The 22550-nt window shown below is 34.3% G+C and overlaps 1 protein-coding gene across 3 annotated transcripts in view; it reads right to left on the bottom strand.

Annotated features, from left to right (window-relative positions):
- Inx7 (innexin 7) overlaps window positions 1-11092 on the bottom strand; it is a 55486-nt gene extending 44394 nt beyond the window's left edge. Inside the window, exon 1 of one of the 3 annotated variants that reach the window (XM_072542098.1) lies at window positions 10817-11092. The gene's annotated coding sequence lies outside the window, so the exon portion shown is untranslated. Of the gene's footprint in view, window positions 1-8842; window positions 8865-10816 lie in introns of those variants that run through there. The other 2 variants (XM_072542100.1, XM_072542099.1) reach the window with 2 other exon arrangements.
- Between the last annotated feature and the right edge of the window lie 11458 nt (window positions 11093-22550).

The following is a 22550-nucleotide window of genomic DNA, read 5'->3' as shown; positions in this document are numbered from 1 at the left end:
ACAGAACACAGCACTGTCTTACTCCTCTCTTTATATCTATATTTTCGGACTTTTGTTCTTCTATCTTTATATTGGCCTTTTGATTCCAATACAGATTGATAATGATTCGTAAGTCTCGTCTGTCTATATCTTTGTTTCTCAGTACTTCTATTAGTTTTTCATGTCGGACCCTGTCGAATGCCTTCTCGAAGTCGATGAAACAGGAATAAATATCTAGGTTCATATCTAAGCATCTTTGAGAGAGGACATTAAAAGCAAACAATGCCTCTCTCGTTCCCAGTCCCTTGCGGAACCCAAACTGAGTATCATCCATATCATCTTCTAGTTTTCTATATAATCTTCCATGAATCACCTTTAGAAATATTTTGAGGGTATGGCTTATTAGTGATATTGTCCTATAGTCTGAACAATCTTTGGCATATACTTCTTTTTGATATTGCTACAAAGGTGGACACCAACCATTCCTGTGGGATTTTTCCAGTTTTATATACTTCATTAAATAGGTCCAGAAGTACAGGTAGAGTTTCATCGTCTAGACATTTCAGTAGTTTTGCAGGTATTTCGTCTGGACCTACAGTTTTTCCGTTTTTTGCGTTTCGTATTGCTTGTTCGATTTCCTCTATTATGATCTCTGGCCCCGTTTCGCTGTCGATTTCTTCCGGTTCTTGTCGATTATCCTCAAACAGATCTGTTATGTATGTCTTCCATTTTTTAAATTTCTCTTTAATTTCTATAATGATTTTTCCATTTGCGTCTTTCAGAAGGGCATCTTTCTTTTTTCTCAGTGTATTTGTCATTTCCTTTATTTTCTTATGCATGTTAAAGCTATCATACTGTTTAGCATATGCCTCTATTTCACTGCATTGATTAGCAAGCCAGGTGGATTTGGCCTCTTTTATTTTCTTTCCTATCAATCTCTGTAGTTCCTTGTATTTTGCTTTACTCCTGCCTTTATGTTTTCTTCTTTCCTCCATTAGATCTAAGATTTCTGAAGTCATTCACCTCTGTTTTTTTCTTATTTTTGTCTGCAGTAGTTTTTCTCCTGCCTTTATTAAAGTTTCCTGTACCATGTTCCATTTGTCATTAACATCTGTTGTTTTTATCACGTCTTCTTTGATTTATAACTATTACATATATGGTATATTGCAATTAAAAAAAAATTAAATGCTATCATGATGATAATAGTCGTAATGATAATATATGTGCTGCAATTGTGAGTTTAATATAAAGACAAAAATCTGAATGATAAGAAAACGTCACGAGCTGTTTCATATGTTCATTATAAAATGTACACGGAATTTTCTTATTTAAAAATAATAGCAACAGCTGAAGTCGTTCAAAAAATTCTCTGTAATCAATCACTACCATTATCGGACGAGACACTTGTCTATTCCACTCAAACAGGTAATTTATCTCTTCTTCGTTAAAATCGAATTAAAATTCTGCACGTTTTTATGGAAATCTGTCTGTTTTTGACGCAGTCGACCGTGCTAGGAATTATTGGAAACTTTTTACGAATCGGTAACATTCCTATTAGTGATCGATATCGTTACTATATGTTAATCGATAGGAATAAAACAGTATATTGCGAAAAATTAAATATTTAAACAAAAATAAACATTTAGAGTTTCCTCCAATACTTCTAACAAATTTTCTTCATTGTCTCTATCTTCAACTACTCTAAGGGTTTCGCTGAATGAGTAGTTTCGGTAAATTTAGTTCAGATGCGGATTCAGTCACACAGTTTCTGCTAGATGCCTGATCCCTCATACCTTGGCAGCCCGTTGTATATCTAATACCATCCAACCCGGAACCGAGATATCGCCGAGAGTGAGTCTCTGTTACTGTCATATTGGGAGAAATTATTTTGGAAATATATCGTGCACTGGTGTTCCTTTGCCTTTTGCTCCGCAGTATCATAACCATTCAAACTGTTGCAGAATAGGTAATTAGATTTGGGAAGGATCAAGAGATGTGACATGGTTACTCTTAGAAAGCGATTGAGAGCAAAGCATGGTGCGCTTGGGCCTGAAGAAGGCCTTTAAGAAGCAGTTGACGATGTTAAAGCCGGAATTCGAATTAACAGAGAATGTATCAATAACATCAGATACGCGGATGACACGGTGGTATTCGCTGAAAGTTATGAAACCCTCCAGGAGTTAATATGAATAGAATCACAGAAGTAAGTCAGAGATATGGACTTTATAATATATTTATATGCTCCAGTATAAATTTATGATGATCCGAATGTCCTTCCCATCCAATCCTACTCTTTGTAGGGCGGCGACGATCTTGTGGTGCTGACAACGGTCAAATGCCTTGGCGTAGTCAATAAAACAAATATAGACATCACAACTGACATCGCGGCATCTTTGAAGTAGGACTTGTAAGGTGAAAAGTGCTTCACTCGTACCCATGGAATTTTTTTTTATAGCCCTTTTTCTATCCGAATTGTCGAATAAAGGCCTCTCCCATTTCTCGCCATTCATCCCTGTTGTATGCTAGGCTTTTCCACATTGGTCCTGCGACTCTTGATATCGTCGCTCCAGCGCATTTGGGGTCTTCCTCTTGGTCTCTTCGCATCGTACGGTCACCAGTTTCCGACTTCTTTGTTCCATCTACCATCTTTGAGACGTTCGTTGTGTCCAGCTCGTTTCCATTTTAATTTAGCTGCTTGTTTCGCGGCGTCCTTTATTTTTGCTTTGTTCCGGATTGCTTCGTTCGTTTGCCGATCTATTAGTGAGATACCAAGTATCTGTCGTTTCATGGCTCGGTGAGTTTTTCGAATCTTGTCCATGTTCTTATTTGTGAATGTCCAGGTTTGAGCTCCGTAAGTGAGAACGGGAAGGATACAAGAATCGAACACTTTGGTTCGAAGGTTTTGGGGAATGGAATTGCGGAATCAAAATTGCATTTCACAGACATTTTCTTCGCATTTCTTGTAAATTCTGGCATGTATGATTATAAGAAAAATCTTAAGTGCATGACTTATAAGGCTGATAGTTCGGAAATCTTCGCAGATCGTTTTTTGGTAGTGTTACAAATGTTCACAATAGCCATTCCTCTGGGATACTACCTGAATCGTATATAGCGTTAAACAGTTCAGTTAACTCCTTCGTGCTCATTTCACTCATCGCCTTAATAAGTTCAACGGCTATTTCGTCGGGACCTGTAGTCTTACCATTCTTAGACTGTTTTAAAGCTGCTTTCACCTCGCTTTCTAGTATTGACGGTCTTGTCATGCAATTTATTCCTGGAAGGTTACCTCGGTAGTCCCAGAAAAGTTCTTCGATGTACATTTTCCAGGTCACCAACTTCTCGTTAACTGTCGTCGCCAGGTTCCCGTCTTTGTTTATGAGGAGGTGTGTGTTTCTCCTCTTGTATTGACCTGTGGCTTCTCGAACCTTTCGGTGGATATTTATATGATCGTGTTTCACTTGGAGCTCTTCGATTACTTTACATTTTTGCATCTATGTCTCCTTGGCTCTTCGTATTTCTTTTTTATTTGTTTGGTTGATTTCTTGGTATTTGTTTGCGTGCCAGTTTTTCATTAATCTCCTTTGCTCCATCATCTGCAGAATATCATCAGTCATCCATTTTTTACTCTTATTTTTTTTTAGATGTTCTTTTCCCGCATTTAGCATGACGTCCTTGATATAACTCTATTTTTGTTCTACACTTTGTTCTTGTTGTTTAGCGGTTTCTAGTCTTTCTCTCATTACATCTTCTGGCGAACTACGTGGTCTTTTAGAGTGCCATAATCAGGTTCAGTGAGAATAAAGTCTATCTGGTGACTTCCACGTATAAAGTCGTCTCGGGGGAAGTTGAAACCAGGTGTTAGCAATGGTAAAATCTTCTTCCCGACAAAATTGGATAAGTCGGTCTCCCCTTTCATTTTTTTCGCCTAAGCCGTATTGTCCGACGATGTCACCTATTCTGCTTTTGCCAACTTTGGTGCTTTTTGTACAAGTGCGTAGAACTCCTCGATATCCTCTTCTGGCTTTTCTGATGTTGGAGCTTAAATTTGAATGATGTTCGTATTAACGGGTCTGCTTTGCAGCTTCATCAGAACGACTCTATCAGAGAAAGGTAGCATGATGATCACAACCCCAGCGACCTTTTTGCTCAGAATCACCGCTACGCCATTCCAGGGATGTGGTTGATCGTTTTCCGCATAATATACTATATGCTCATCCACACAGCACTGTTCCTGTGGCAGCCGTAGCTCAGTGGCTATGTTACTGACTTAACAAGCTGGAGAGCCCGGGTTCGAACCCCGGCACCGGCAAAATTTTCAATTTCTAATTTAACTGAGCTGCCACCGTGCTACTGAGGGCATAGAAGCTGTCGGTCCCGGCTACGAAAGTAGTCGTTAAGTCATGTTAGGGGCGCTTACGCGACCTGAAAACCTTAACACTAGACTTTAGTCAGAAGGTTACACGAACTTTTTTTTTAGCACTGTTCCGAGCCTGACCATCTCATCTCGCTGATTCCCATCACGTCGATATTTAGTCTTTTCATTCCTTGAATGGTTTTGTGTATCATTCCCCTTTCAAACATACTTCGAACATTCCAAGTACAGATTTTTTGAACGTTCCACGTGCACACTTTTTCTCTATTAGTATTTAAATATAGGTAAGGATTTCGTGGGTTGACAACCTGGGAAGCCTTACATTTTCATGTTCTTCCTCCCTTGCCGGATCTTGGTATCCGAAGTCCATGATCAGTACCTTGTATTCATTTATCGAAGGCTTTTTTAAGCCTACACAGGGACAAAATAATTTCTAACCAAAATTAAATAAAGGTCCTACCCAAATCTCCTACCTATAGAACAATGTTGTTGTTGTTTATTTGTTCATTAATAGAGTTTCTAGTAATTAAATACTTTTTTTTCAAAACATCTTAGTATGCAAATTATATTCAAAATAATTCGAAACATCCAAAAGACAGAATAGGTATAGAGGTTTGTAGGTGTTTATAATATGTATATGAACTGCAAGACTTCTTTTTCTCTCTTGTATTCTTCTTTTCTCAGTGTAGAAAAGATTTTTTAAAACATGCCAAATCCACTTTTGTTAGTGTATAAATCCAATAAAGTCAAGTCGAACCCACCAATTCAACGGCTTATTAAAAAAATGAGCCGCGTAATTTATCGGTTATAATTGTTCATTCGGTAGCTGACCTCATACTATCATTTCGAATGAAATTAAATGAAAAATTCAATGAACTTTGATTCATAGTCCACTCGCTATCAAAAATCGTCTAGATTGTTTGTCACACCCAAACGGTTTCGGTTTAATTCATGTATTATAAAATACACTACACGCAAAAAGTATCGAATGAATTTAAATCCGGAAAAGGTTTTAAGGATAGTTCCAAAAATATAATAATGGGTACAAAATGAAAAAAAATTACTGTATCATCATGCAATATCCAACAGTATTTTTTATTTTATATAGTACTTTATTTGGCTAAGTGTTCACTACATTTGTGTATAGTACTTTATTTGGCTAAGAGTTCACTACATTTGTGTTAGGTTAAAATAATAAATAAGCATTCACAATGATACAATAAGTTCAACAAATTCTGTTTAATGAACTACAATTTTAATTAAAATTCCATATTTGATCCTACTTTTAATGGAATAATTCACTTCTCTTTTACTTGTTATAATTAAATCTATTCAGTCACAAATTTGAAATTTTTACTACGTCCATCACATTTAATGCATTTTATATTTTTGAATTCGTATTTTATATCATTCAATATAACTTCGATAAAATAAACACATATTTAAAATCGTAGACTAATTTTCGAAACCAAATTCACCAAACCAATTCATCCAACCAATTCGCTAAGAATTTTGCTTAGTTGAGGAGATATGTTGTGGAATGCAATTTTTAGATTCCCCATATCTCTCTTAACATCTTTATCAACGTCTGTTTTGCCTTGCAATTCTTAGAAGGCACAGATTAAAGCGGAATTCTTGAATTTGGTTTCGAAAATTAGTCTACGATTTTATTATTAGATGTCGCTACATTGCGTCTATACGAAGCCATGTTAGAGTTGCTTCCTAAGACAGAAAAGATTTATTTCACGTTCAGAGCGTTTGCGAAAGCCGTTCTGATGATGCCTATTGGGCTGAAATACGTATAAACGGATGCGCAAGCTCCCTATACGTGAAATAAAATCTTAACTGTCTTTTCCTTTTTAAACACATATTTATTTTCAAATAGACCCCTCCCATTTTGAATATTTTTACACTATAGTGTATTTTTATGTATGAGAGAGTAATAAAACAATAAATTATGTATGCAAATCCCTAAACTGTTGATACGGGTGACTCAATGAAAAACAGATATTTGTCAACAAGTTTACAGAAGTATATAGGAAAACAATTTTAAATTGACTATGACCACCAGGTATAAAGGTTGGAGCAGAATAGAATACAATAGTTGTGAGGGTTAGTAATCCCTAAATAAGGTTGCCAGTGTCGGAGTGATGGAGGTTAACAGGTACTAATGCATTTGCAAGAAATGTAAGATGTTTATTTGATTGGTTATATATAACCAATAAAAGTTTAATAAGTACCTACCTATTTGCAAAATAAAGTTTAATTCTTTAGATAAAATAAAACGTTTTATTTTATCTGAAATGAGTGCATTCCACGAAGTAAGGGTTTCAACAATCAAACATTTAATTCTTTAATTCCAGGAATCTACGACAGTAATTGACTAGATAATTACCTTCTAAACTTATTCCACAGAAAATGTGATAGTGGGTTTTTCCATTTTGTAGGAAGGTCCAAGTGGCGTATTCAAAATTCTTAACAGTTCACTTAAAGTAGGTACTTCAGTTGCAAGGTGCAGTTTATTGTGTATACTAGTGTTATGGAAAATTTGGAAGTGCCGTGTAAACGCCGAAAAATTGGTCCTCTAACAGTTAATGAAAAAACATTAATATTTAATTGTTTTAAATCATTTACAGACAAACGTTTATGTGAAAGTGTTGATGAAACCGTTGAGTTAGTTAGCAGTACACTTGGTGTTGGGAAATCTACGATTTACAGAGTTATTAAAGAAGAGAAATGTGGTAGTTTTCAAATGCCACGTAATGCTCCAGGGAAACCAAAATTTCAAATAGAATATCATTTTAAAGAAGGACTTCGACGGAAAGTGCATGAATTCTTCTTTAGACAAGAATTTCCAACATTGGATAAAGTTCTTGTCTCAGTTCGAGATGATAAGGATTACCCAGAAATGAGTCGAAGTACGTTATGGAAACTTTTAAAAGAAATAGGCTTCCGCTGGAAAAAGAATCCCAGAAAGTCTATTTTATTAAAAAGAAGCGATATTGTCATATGGAGAGGACATTTTCTAAGAACCATAAAGGAAATGAGAGACCAAAAAAGAAAAATATTTTATCTTGATGAAACATGGATCAACGAGGGTCATACACCAAATAAATTTTGGCAGGATGAAACTGTTACAAGTCAAAGGCACGCTTTTGTAAATAACTTATCTACTGGTTTAAACCCACCATCAGGAAAGGGACGCAGGCTGATAATAGTACACATTGGCAGTTCAGACGGTTTTGTTGAAGGTGGTTTATTAACTTTTGAATCAACTCGTACCGGTGACTACCATGAAGACATGAACGCTGATATCTTTCAAGAATGGTTCGAACAAATGATAGATCTTCTTCCTAAGAACTGTGTAATAGTAATGGATAATGCAAGTTATCACTCCAGACTTATAGAAGGACTGCCCACAACCAAGTGGTTAAAAAAAGACTTGCAGAATTGGCTGAGTTCAAAAAATATTACGTACCATCCCGGATCTATAAGAAAGGAACTTTATTCGTTGTGTGCCCTTCATAAAGAAAAATTAAAAAAAATACGAAATTGATGAAATTGCCAAAAATCGTGGAATGACAGTACTTAGATCCCCACCATATCATTGTGAATTAAACCCGATTGAACTGGTATGGGCACAGATAAAGAGTGAAGTTTCAAGAAAAAATACCACTTTTAAAATTCATGATGTTAAACAGTTGTTTTTGGAGGCCGTAAATAATGTAAAACCTGAAAACTGGGAAAAGGCAGTAAATCACACTATTAAAGAAGAGGAAAAAATGTGGAAGCTGGACAATATTACTGATAAAATGATCGAGCCAGTTATTATAAATCTTGGTTCTGAAAGTTCATCTTCTGAATCTGATTTGGATTTGTAACAAGTAGCTGTAGGTTTTATATTAATATTTTTATTCATCTATTTAACATACCTTAGACGGTTTTAAAAACTCTTTTTCTCTTTTGTAATTTTTAAAAATTAAAAAAAAATGTGAATGTTTTAAAACCCTTTTTAATGTAGGCCAGTCAGTTCTAATATAGTGTGTGATAAAAGAGGTCACTTTTGTTTACATACACATAACACTTTATAACACTGAAATAATTCATTTATTTTTTACAATTATTCAAAGTAATTTTTCAATTAATCTTGAGCACGCCCATGGAGTGGTCGGAGGTACCAGTTAAAATTATGCTAATTACTCTCTCGTTCATAAAAATAAACTATAGTATGTTTAAAAATTTTTGGCAAGACCCAAACATTTTCAAAACAATGTTGAATATTTTATTTTAAAAATCTCCGTCACTGTTTTATGATGTTATATTGGCTTTTATTTCACGTGTAATGAAATTTGGGCTATCAATCATTTTCAAATGTACTATAACAATATATGTCAATCTTGCATGTTGTTATTGTAAATAAATAGCACTTTCGAAAATTCCAAAGTCCAATAAAGGATCACTCTACTTATAGTATCAAGAACATTCGCTTACCAGATATAATAACTACTAATAAACGTAACATAAACAACCACAAATCAATTTTATCATTTATCATTTATAATAGTCATCACCAGTAGTCCAAACAACAACACTAACAACGATATTATGTGCATTTTTTCTAAAAGTGCTTGCACCACATTTATTTATCTACAAATCGTCGATTAACACATTACCACATACTTAATTTGCGAATAATTATAGTCTACAAATATAGCTATCTATTATTTATAGTAGTCTCTCTTTATATTTAAAGTACAAATACAATAGAAAAAAAAAATAATAGTGTGAATTTATTTTCTGATTCGGTCCCAGCTTTTAATGGTTAAATAAACTATAAGGCTAAGTATATCTAAGAACAAAATAATAAAAGTTAGTACCCGAAAATGACGACAGAAAATCTGTAGTTAATACAAATAGAAAGGTTTTGTGGTGAGCAATCAATAAGAAAAGAGTTCTCGGTGAGTCGCTAAGACTATCGTTTCAAGCTGGACTAAACATTTTGAAATTTGTATCGCATAAAAATTGGGGAGCAGAGGGCAAGCATGGACACTACTAAGCAAATTAGGAAACGGAACTCCCATTACAAGGAACAAACAACAATTAACCCAAACACTATTGCCTCACATCTGGTATCGATATCTAGGGACTCGAAAGACAAGCAACATACAATCAAGGTGAAACGAGAGATCAAAACTTTAAAATTCCAATCCACAGAAATCGCATACTCTAGCCCTTTCACTTGCGAAGAAGTCACTATTGCTCTCAAGGATGTAAAGCCGGGTAAATCCCTAGGTTTTGCCAATATTCACCCGAATACTTACCCGAAGACCTACAGATTCTAAGAGTCGGAAGATGGGAGGAAGTTGCCAGAAATTGACAGGACTGTCGATTTCTTAGATCCACAACGTATTGTCGTGCCACTTATGGTGATGAAATGTAAATGACAAGACAATGCAATGTTACCTAATGCTCGATACCATGGAAGGAGCCCCTTAGAGCTGGATCCTTTTTGATAACCTAGATATCTAGTAGAACGAAACTTTATAAAACAAAGAAAAAAGCCGAAAACATTATATGACTCAAGAAATACTGCAAATCGTGGAATCAAGAAGAATATGTAGAAACAAAAACCCAGATAAATACAGAGCAAAACAACTTAATAAGGAACAAAATAAAAGAGGTAAAGTTGATGATGGAAACATTCATTGTAATGGAGGAGAAAAAACAAACACACCTAACCGATTTATTGACAAAAACAATAAACCTATTAATAACCCAATTGAAATAAAACAAGTATGAACTAAATATATTGAAGATTTTCACATGGACACAACGAGGAATCTCCAATAACATTAATATAGACAATTAATAAAGACAATTTAAGAGCAATAATTATTATCTTTAACAACATATACAAATCTGGTGAAGTACCGTACCAGATTACCACCATTAAAAAGAGAAGGATAGCATATTTGGGACACATACTTAGATATGAGAAGTACGAGTTCATGCAGCTGATTATGAAGGGTAAACGAAGGAAAAAGGGGTCCTGGTAGACGACAAATATTCTGTCTGCAAAACATTCGCGACTGAGCTGGGTAAACACACAGACGCATTTAAGAAAGAAGAGAAGATAGAGACAAATTTGAAATGATTATAGCCAACTTTGATTAGTAAAGTCGGCACTAAAGAAGAAGAAAATATTTAGTACGTGAATATTCCTCTCAGAAGAATGACAGGCATATTTATCGGATATATTATATAAACATCTCGAATGATTTGAATATATAAAAACATAACATAAACACTTCACATATTAAAACTAAGACAGTAACAGAGCTTAATGACTATGGTTAATTTGAAAAATAAATATTTGAAATATGTAGTTAATACACTTTAAACTGTGGAAATTAGTGTCGATATTTAATAAACATCTTTATTTACAAATATAATAAATTGACGTACCTGTAATCCTCTCCGAAAATATGTCAACTGTACCGTAAATAAAACGTCATGTATAATACCAATCACCAAACACCGAAAGAAGCTGTATCAGCGAGCAGAAAAAAAATCGCCAATCAAATTTGGAGCAGCGCTTGCGATCTACTATAAAACTAGTTATAGCGTAATTTAGCTCGGAAGGCGACGGTGATGCTCAAACGTCGTCAATTAGAGTCGGGTTAAATTAAACGTTGTATTGTTGTACTAACGGCTCGAGACATGCGCAATGAGTGTGCGACAAAATTTATAGAGTCCATTGTCAAGTCAGCTATTGATAAGATTGATAAGAGAGCGTTAATTTTAATAATAGATTATTTTGTCTTACGTTGATGCGATAAATAGGATTCATTTAGAACTGATAACATTCAAGATTTAATTGAGATACACTGCTAGAAAAAGTTTTTATTCCATACTCAATTCAAACAACAACAAAAAACAATCAGTGTTATGAAAATTCAAGGACGAAGTATTTGAAACTGATGCAACGATGTTGCAGTTGGGCACACTTGAGTATTGCAAAAAGATATTTTGTTATTATAGAGAAGCATAGAGAATAAAGTACTGTACTCGAATTAGAAATGAATGAATGAATATATAATAATAATAATGTTTATTTAGGAAGCTTACATAGATTACAAGAAACAAAAAGCATACTTAATACGAAATTAACATAAAAACTCACTGAAGTAGAGCTAGGTACTATAAAAGTACCACTCCTTGTGCGTGAGACTTAAAAATATATATTCAAACAATGAAATATTCAACAATTATATAAATATAAATAGTAAGTTGCATATGCGTACTTACATTAAATACATTAATTTTAATTTTAATATATTATGTGGCACGACTGTGCGTACACAAATGTAAGTACAGGGTTTCTCATTATATTTTGATATTTACCCCCACTTATTTTCCTTAATTTCGGGAATACAAAAAAAAGTTTTAAATAAAAGTTGTATTATTTTATCTGTACCGACCATCAGTGTAGCAACAGACCAAATTTTGTATACAGGGAGTGCCCAATGAAATGCATCTTCAATATTTCAAATGGGACATCCTGTATTTTTTTATAGTTTTGAGTAGCCCTGCATTTCCTGATTACAAATATATAACATAGTGTAGCATTACTTTTGCTCTATAATGGCGTATGGTACTACTATACTATACTAAGATAAGAAACAAATATATTTTTTCTAAAAATATATTTAGAAAGGCTTGAAAACGCAGTCATAAAAGGCTGCAACCAGTATAAATATCTAGGAAGCATCATATCAGCAGATGGCAGAGTTAAGATAGATGTACAAAACCGAATAACCCAAAGGAAAAAATGCATCCGAATACTGAATTCATTACTGTGGTCTAATAAAATAAAGATGCATACCAAACTTCGCGTATACAGAGCAATTGTAGAACCAATTACCACATATGGTGCCGAATGTTGGACAATGACAAAGAATGAACGAGATAAAGTAGACGTTGTGGAAATGGATTATCTTAGAAGGTCATGTCGAGTATCGAGAATGGAAAGAATCAGGAATGAGGAAATACGAAACCGTACAGGAATTAGAGATACTCTTTCAGATAGAATACAAGGAAGGCAATTACAATGGTATGGTCACGTGATAAGAATGGAGGAGGAGCGGTGGCCAAAGAAGCGTTAATGTATGTTCCGCCAGAAAGAAGGAAAAGGGGAAGACCACCAAATTCCTGGAGAAGAGAAATTACAAAAACAATGCAATCTAGAGGCTTAGAAGAGGGAGATTGGAGAGATAGGAAAAGATGGAGGCTGAAATGCGGGAAGCGGCAATCGCCGTAGGACCCCCGTTATATGATGATGATGATGATATATTTAGAAAGTCAAAAAAATTAATGACTTACAATACTACATTTAAGATACAATACTAAATTTAAGATTAAAATAGATGCTCAAAGTGCCCTCCAGTTTTATCAAATCACAAGAAATATCTTCGTCTCAAATTTTCTAATGCGTCATATATTGTGTTATTATGCCGTGAACTTTTGCCGTGATAGTGTTAATATTTGTATTTAAATCAAAATACACTTTTTCTTTTAAAAACCCCCATAAAAAGCTATCACATGGTGTTAAGTCAGGACTATTTGGTGGCCATGTAATGGTACCCTTATTGCACATTAAATTGATTATTTAAATGTTCTTGAACGGCTACGACATTATGTGGCGGTGCTCCATCTTGTTGCCATATCATACTATTTAATTGATTTTGTGTATAATTTTGATTTAATAACTCATCCACTTCTGTAAGGACTGAGTCCAAATATGATTCCCCAGTTAATTTATAATCATAAAACAATGGTCCAACTATTTTGTTTTGAAATATTCCGCACCACACATTTATTGATTTTCTTCCTGACTTTTTTATTTGCTTAATTTTTCTTTTTTTATTATTTTTCTGGTCCCACGAATACCTATTTCTTCTATTAAAAATGCCTGAAGTTGAAAAATTTGATTCATCTGTCCATAAACTGTTATAAAAATAATTAGGATCATTGTTGAAATTTGTAAGCATGTCTTGACAGAACTGTAAACGCTTTCTCTTATGAACATAGGTACGTTCTTGTACCGGTAATATTTTATACCGCTTATAGTTGTGCTTTTTTAAAACTCTATGTATCGTCGTACGGCTTTCGTTTAATGCATTAGTAGCATAGACTAGTTTCGGAATTTTCTAAAATAAAAATGTTATTATGGATTTAATCTATTATTTAAGTATTTAATTTTTACCTTCAAAGTAAAGCAAAGTATTAAGATCTTCATCATCATTTCCTACGATAGTACGTTCCTTCCTTTCAAACATTTTTTCATTTATGACATGACGATCATTATATAAAAATGTATTTGCAGAAGGAATCTGTCGATCTGGATAAATCAGCCTATATTCTCTTCTTGCCGCTTGCTAATACTTACATATCTCTTGCATGGGAAGACACAAGTCTCAGCAACAAAAGGAAGATTTAAGCAGCGCACAACTGCCTTGTAATGCAACTTTCAAAGCAGCCTCAGAGAAGCTGTAAACTTACCTAGATACGTCGCTGAATAATTCCTATTCAGAGACCTACAATAAATAAGGGAACTGGATATGATGGAAGAAGACCACCCAAACTGGATCCATCATCATCATCATTCTATCTGTACAACTCCATCGCCTTCCTCCGCCAAGCACGTATTCCCATATTTCTCATGTCTTCATCAATGTTATCAAGGAACCTTGTTGCACCCCTGTAGGTGCTTACTTGTAGAGATCGCTAGGAACAGTTCTGATCTATATAATCGTTGAAGAATGTTCCAAACAGTCCAGAAATTTTATGTCAATCAAAATATTCTTTTCCAGAATGTAAAAACATTCAGCAGCTCTCATATCAACTCTAATGAACTCTTGAAGGCGGTTTAGATATCTTCAGGATTGTTCATAACAATTTAGAATGCTTTATTATACAATATTTGTACTATACAGAAGGAAATCAGTTGAGAAGACTATAAAGAATATTTAAAAACATTTTAAGACTGTTTCAGACAGTTCAGAACTACACTGAACAACTCAGGGCTTCCTAAAGTTTACTTTCAGAGTTCAAAACAGCTCAAGAATGTACAGGAAAATCATTCGACAGTACTTTGGACCTATTCGAATCAATTTAATAGCTTTTGAAACAATTTAGTACTGTACAACTCGGTGCAGATTACAAAATTGCTATATAACACTCCACAACAGTTTGAAAAAGATTCGACCAAGTTCTGCAATAGTTTTGAATAATATCTCTGTATCCTAATTACCAATTACAAAATATTTAATATTTTTATCGTTGCGATATTATCAATTATTCTGTACTATGATCCCTCTTCTTAATAATAAATAAATTTTATTGAATATTGCGCTATAAAAGATACTCCAAATGTTTTTGATTAGATTGCGGTGGAAATTATGGAGAATTTTAGTTTTATTGTATGTAATTGAGCAGTAAAAGATATGATAAGCATTATTAATTGCAATTTTGATTTTTTCAAATTTTTCTTCATAGAATAAGTGAGATTATTTGAATAAGTGCCAGAAAGTACGCTAAGAATTGATAGCAATTTTTTAAAAACTAATCTGATAAAGTGCTTAATGAGACAATGTAGTACAAAAACCAACACCTGGGTAAACACAACAGATATTATGTGTTAGTAATTAGGTAAACACTTCTGCTTTTCCGAGTGAAAGATTTTTCAAGGAAAAAAGAAATTATGAAAAATTGCTGAAAAGAGCTACAGTTTACAAAGTTTAGACAAAGAAAGTCTACAACAACTGTATAATACAAAAATATAATTCTTCGGAAATGAGACGCTTTAGCGCGTCCTCCTCTTTACTATTACTGTCTTAGAAAAGGCAATTAGACAGAATATAACAAGTGGATAGTGCGGGTACAATGAATAGAAGTTAACGATGGTTTTTTTCCCATAAGCCTTAAAGTGTTCCGTAATCCGGGTTTGCACCATGAACAGGACAATAAAAATAGTTAATAAGTAAATGGTTTTTCGGAATCTGTAAATACCCAGTAGAAATTAAGTGTCTTTGTAGAAATAATATGAATTAGGAAATTTCGTAGGTATTTCTGATTTTATGTGGGGAGTGGTATGCAAATTTCTGATTGGCCGAGAATTTGGAAAGTGGTGAGATGGGTGTGTATAATGAGAGATTGGATGGATGGATAGATAGGATGAGAGAGTTAGTTAGTTATATATACATCGGTTTAGAACGTCTTTCGACGTTGTCCGATACCTAAACACCATCTCTTCCTATCTTCGCAGTCGTTTGTTGTTAACGCTCATGGAATTGTTTACGCCGTGTTGCCATTTTAATCTGGGTCTTCCTCTTTTCCGTCGACCTATCGGTTGCCATTCTATTACTTTTTTGGGGAGTCTTGATGCTGGCATCCGTTGAACATGCCCATACCACCTTAATTGTTTCTTCTCTATATCTTGAGTTATATTTCCTTCTATTCCCATACGTTGTTTTATTACATCATTTCTGATTCGGTCTCGTCTGGAAATACCTAAAGATCTTCTCATTGCATCCACCTCTACTGCTTCTATTCGCTTTTTGTTCTTTTCAGTAATTCTCCATGTTTCAGCGCCATAAAGAAGAGTAGTTTTAATCATGGTCTCATATATATTAAATTTCCTTCCTTTCGTTATCTCTTTACTCCACAGTATACCATTGAGACATCCTAAGACTTTCTTTGCTTGAGTGATTCGTTTTTCTATTTCCCGTGTATCAGTTCTTGTATTGTCAAAGGCAACACCCAAGTAGTCATAGCTCTGACAGCAGGAAATATGTTGTCCGTTTTCGAGGTCTATGTTATCTGACTCGTTTCCAATACAAAGATATTTGGTTTTTGTTATATTGACATTCATTCCCCAGTCGTTATATTCTTCTATCAGTTTTCTTAGCATGTACTGCATATCTTCCCTGTCGGTCGCTAGCACTACCTGGTCATCAGCAAACTGGAGTGTATATATACATTCATTGCTAAGCTCTATACCCATCCTATGTACCTTTCTTTTCCATCTTTCCAATGCCGCTGCAACATATATCTTGAATAAGGTTGGTGAGATACAGCATCCCTGTCGCAAGCCTTTTGTAACCAGGAATTCTTCCGTTAGATATTTTCCTGTTTTTATCTGTGCCTTTTAGTCTCTATATAGTTCTTGTACAGCATTTATCAATGTGTGGTTGATGTTAGATCTTTTCAACGTTGTCCACAGTTTTGTTAAGGGGATGTTGTCATATGCTTTTTGCAGGTCTACAAAAGTAATATGAGTTTCTAGATTCTTAGCCGATCTTTTTTCTATTATTTGTTTAAGACAAAATACGTTATCGGTGCACGATCTTCCTGCACGGAACCCGCTTTGTTCTTCCTCTTCATTGTGCTTATATTCTTCCTCGATCATATTTCTCAAAATTCGTCCATACAGTCTGCTCAGGGTGCTGGTTACCAATATGCCTCTATAATTATTACAATTCATTTTGTCCCCCTTTTTGTGTATTGAGGACATGTATGCCGTTTTCCATTGTTCTGGTACTGGGTGTCCATTTAGACACTGATTGATCACATAAGTTAATATTTCAAATAGTTTATGAGTTCCATTCTTAAGCATTTCAGCATAGATTCCCTCAGGTCCAGCGGATTTACCATTCTTTAGGGTCATTACAACCTTCCTTACTGTTTCGATGTCTACCCTCGCTTCCTCTCCTTGTATATGTACTGACTGTGTTGGGGAGTTCGCTAGGTATTCTTGTCTTGTCTCTGTCAGCGAGTTAGTTAGTTCCAGTTTCTTAAAGTGAATGGTTCGTTTTCGAGGTGGTCTCCAGGGGTAGTAAGTGATAAAGAATAAGTAGTGAGTTTTTGAAGTAAGTGTGTCCGACGGTAGTTGATCTGGTACAAATTTGTAAGTAAACTTTTCCTACTTGTATTCTACGTATCGCTGTTTATTTCGGAACGAGAGATTAAGTTTGGCGAGAGGAAAAGAGGCTGGCATCATTGGAAAGGTACGTGCATTCGAAGGAGAGCATTGAAGACACTAAATTGCAATATCTTGTTTAATATTGCCAATTACATAGGAGGCTGTTGAGAACTGATAGTTAATTTTGCATAGAACGAGGAATTGGACAACTCAAGGCAGAGGAAGCATTTCAACGGGAGAAACATTCATAATATATTCAATTTGAGAATTTTGGGTCAAATAATATTATATCATATTAGTAACGTGAGAATAAGTTGTCGATAGTCGAAGGAGATCAAATTTGTTCTGAGAGGGGACACGGAGCTGTGGAAAGAATTGGATAATTCATACAATTTTTTCTTGGTACAATCGATATAGCAAAATTGCATTAGGAAGGACACTGAATATTACTTGATTTGTTTATGTAGAATAATAAGCTGGATTTTAGATTGTAGTTGTATTATATTATCCATGCATTATTGAAGGTTCACATACGTAGAACGAATTTTGTTTGATAAACATTGTATGCTAATAATTTTTGAAGGTATTTTAATCAGTTTATTTTATTACATTATTTTCATATCATGAGAAAAAAAACCAAACCATATGTTGGTTGCTAAAAACCCTCTGGATGAAGTTTTAAGGTTTCTGAGATCTTGTACCACTTGTTCCATATATTGTCTCAGATCGGGTCTTCGTTTTGCCCTTCTTTTCACTGTAGTCTCTTATTAATTTTATTTGGCATTTTATTCTTCTGAAGTCGTTCAACGTAACCGATTCAACAATGTTGAATCTGTATAGTAGACTCATCTTATCAGGATTTTGCATATCTGTTTTTAAATATCAATAGTACGTTCTGCACGTAGAAAAATACACTTTAAACCCTTGACAAAGTATAAAAATTTAATTCTTGGAATTAGATACTAAAAATAATAAATATAGAACGGAAATTTTTATTGTTCTTCCATGATAAGACACAAAATTCAAAAATCGATCATTCTTCTCGATAATCTCGACGAATATCTTATTGATATTAATTATAATTGATCGCATTCGTGATTAGTTACACGATTTTTTTATGCTTTGTCTAAAAATATAAATATTATCTCCAATTAAGAAATCAAATATCGATCCATTAATGGGTAAAACCGAATTTTTATTTTGAATAAGTTTCTTCAGAATTAGTTCTAAATAATAATGATACACCTGTTTACAAATTTTATTTATAACTAACTAATTTAATTATATCTTTAAATTCTGTTTTCTTTTTTCTCAATGTACAGTATGTATCTTTTGTTTTTAGAAAGAAATGTTAGACATTAGACTTAGGTAATAATATACGCATATATATGCATGCCCATGTATGCATTACTTTATCCAAAAATATGCATTAAACGTGCATTTATTTTAGAAAGTATACATTAAATATGCATTTTTTTAGAAAAGATGCATACTGTCAATGGAAACATATTATTGAATGATGGTATATTAATTAATTTTTTTTTACTTTTTTTTATTGAATTTGCAAATTTACAATCTGCTGTTTGTAAATGTGAGTATTGCAAATACATGAGAGGAGAAATTATCCACTGATAGCACACCCAATACTAACACTAACAAATAAAATTAGTGTAGGATTATAATTTGAAACTAAAATTGAAATGAAAATTAAAATTGGGGTGGGCTGGCAGATGTTTTAAATAATTTCTTTTTAGTCTACTGATTTCGTCTTTAACGAACGGTATACCAGAGTCATCATGCGGTGTTTTGTTACTAACGTACCACGGCGTGTTGAAAATCATTCTGAGTATTTTGGATTATTAGATGATGATTTTGGTACTAGAAGGCTTTGTTTGACAGCCTCATAGTTGCAGTCCATATGTCCATATAGGCTTTATTATGCACTTATACAAGAGAAGTTTATTATCTGTAGATAACTGTGATTTTTGGCATATTAGCCAATTCATTTGATGTATTTTCATGTTGATTTGGATTTTTTTTGCAAAGATGTGTGCTTTCCGAGTGAGCTTTTGATCAAGTGTCATTCCCAGGTATTTGACTTCTGTTTTTACTGGTAGTAATATGTTGTTCAGTCTGATTCTTGGACTTATGATGTTACTGTTGGTGAATGTAATTTGATTAGAATGTAATTATTGGATAAGTCACACAATGTCAAAGACACAAAATGACTTTCCTCCAAGCCATCAACTATATCTCTCACAATTTTTTGTATAGCTAGTATAGTGCTACACTTTTTTCTAAAGCCATATTAATTACAGTAAAGTATTTTGTGTTTTTCTAGATATTCTATCAAGTGAACATTTAGAATACTTTCAAAAATTTTGCCGAAAATGGGAATGATTGAGATGGGACGATAATTTCCAATTTCAACTTTTGGTAATTAAAATTTAATTATATTATTCCCGTTTTATTACCGTTAAACGTTAAATCGGTTATCGTCAAACCCAGAAATTCCCGATACAACGTGGAGTACGCCAGGGGGACACCATATCACCGAAACTGTTCACTACGTTTTTGGAATATATATGTAAAAGGGCAAAACTGACCGACAAGGGCATAAACATAAACGGAGAAAAGCTTAGCCATCTAAGGTTTGCAGATGATATTGTACTAATAGCTGATAGGATAGATGAGGCCAAAGAACTTTTAAATCAGCTCTACCTTTCCTCGCTAGAAGGGGGATTGAAAATAAATATATCTAAAACCCAGATGATGACAAATCTTTTAGTCAGCGAAGATATATGAGTAGGAACAAGATCCATAGACCAGGTAATGGCCTATAAATACCTAGGTCATGAGATTTGCATAGAAAAGATAACCAAACCGTTGGGCTTCTCCGTCGTATAAGACTGACTTGGGCAGCCTTCGGCAAGCTGAACCATATTTTCAAATCGTCTGATATACCAATATGCCTTAAAAGAAAAACGTTTAATCAGTGTGTTTTGCCAGTGTTAACTTACGGTGCGGAAACGTTGACCATGACAAGGAGAACAGTTCAAAAGATCCGTGTGTGTCAAAGGGCGATGGAGCGAGCTATGTTGGGCGTTTCACTACGAGACAAGATCCCAAATCGCCAGCTACGACAAAGAACAGGAGTGGCTGATGCAGTAGAGAGAGTAGCAACACTGAAATGGAACTGGGCAGGTCACGTGGCTCGAATGACAGATAATAGATGGACAAAGCGGATACTGGAATGGAGACCAAGAGATGATGCCTACCGAAGCAGATATCGTCCACCAACACGTTGGACTGACGATCTAAAACGTTGTCATAGGAATTGGATGCAAGAGGCACAAGATCGAAATAGATGGAACATTATGAGGGAGATCTATGTCCAGCAGTGGATAAGCGAAGATTGAATGATGATTACCGTTAATTTATACATTATTATATTATATACAATCATTAAAATACTTTTAATAACAGATCATAATATAGAAAAATATTAAATATTTAGTACTTACAATTTTACCACAAACTGAACAATAAACTCATATCCATATGACTTTGTGAGATCCAAGTTATTTTCGGCATTTTAAAATCAAAATAGTTAAGAAATTTAACAAGCTCGACAGACGATGCTTAAGTTTTCACTTTCAATCCATAAGGAATCTACGTTCCTGTATTTGGCTGTATACCATATATTAAAAAATTAATTAAAATCCTTTGTAAAAGGTATATATTTAAATATACCTTTTACAAAGGATTTTAATTAATTTTTTCACTTTCACTTTTTGCAAAAAAAAGTTTTTGTTTTTATTAAGGGATTATAATCGGTTACCTACTACAACTGAAAAAAGTTAAAACCACCAAAATAAACATCAAAAGCCTAAAAGACGACAACTGTCAACAGCAACTATTAAACGCAGAGATAAATAAATTAACTGAGGGAAGCGTTGAATGGGCAGATATGAAAAAAGCCATACTAAAAGCGGGAAAAGAGGTCCTAGGCGAAGAAGAGAAAACCACTAGAAAAGAGTGGATCACACCGGAAATAGTTGAGCGAATAACTAAAAAAAGAATACAAAAATAAAGATGAAAATAAATATAAAACCATCAAGAATAAAATCAAATATGAAAACAGAAAAGCTAAGGAGGAATGGATGAACAAAGAATGCCAGGAACTAGAAGAACTCAGCAACAAACATGACACCTCAAACTTAATATAATAATAGTCTCCCGTTTGATACCGCTGTCGCGGCTTTGGGAGTATAGCAGGGTAGTCTGCTATATCTAGGGCCCACGGTATACAAGGAAGGTAACATGGCCAGTGCTACGCTTCAACCGTCTATTATTACCCCTGGTTTTACCCAAGGTACTCATTTTTATTCAGGCTGAGTCGACCTGGGGCCTATAGACATTTTTTTAAAATGTCTAGATGTTCTTGCCGGCGGTAGGATTCGAACTCCGGACCACCGGCTTGCGAGGCTAGCATCCTACCGCTTGCGCTACGCAGGCCCATACACCTCAAACTTACATAAAAAAAATGAAAGAACTTGCAGGCAACATCAGACAAAGAAGAACACTCATAAAAAGAGATAATAATGGAGGAATACTTACTGAAGAGAGCAAAATAAAGGAAGTATGGGAACAATATATAATAAAGTATGTTCCATGACGAGAGGGAAAATGAACAAGATATAGGTGAAGAAGAACAATACCTACAAATTTTATCCTCAGAAGTAAAGAATGCCCTACAGAATGCAAAACAAGGAAAAGTACCGGGTTCTGATCAAATTCCAGTTGAACTGTTAAAAGCCTTAGATGACGGTAATATAAAGAGACTCCCGAATTCTCAACCAGATATGTGTAGAGGGCAACATCCCGAAAGAATGGCTTAAATCGATATTTTTACCTCTACCAAAAAACAACAATCCCAAATCATATAATAACTTTAGATTGATGAGCCTAATGTGCCACACTTTAAAAATTCTCTTGAAAATTGTTCAAAACCGACTTTATAAGAAATGTGAGCAACAGATAGATGAAACGCAGTTTGGCTTCAGAGGAGGCATGGGTACAAGAGAGGCATTGTTTGCGTTGACGGTACTCTTGCAGAAATGTCGGGAATATAACAAGAGTGCATATGTATGCTTCATAGACTTTAGGAAGTCCTTTGACCGAGTGCAGCATATGAAGTTAATAAATGAATTAAAA

Source organism: Diabrotica undecimpunctata, chromosome 8 (genome assembly GCF_040954645.1).
Source record: "Diabrotica undecimpunctata isolate CICGRU chromosome 8, icDiaUnde3, whole genome shotgun sequence".
NCBI lineage: Eukaryota > Metazoa > Arthropoda > Insecta > Coleoptera > Chrysomelidae > Diabrotica > Diabrotica undecimpunctata.
This window is presented reverse-complemented; position numbering and strand designations above follow the sequence as displayed.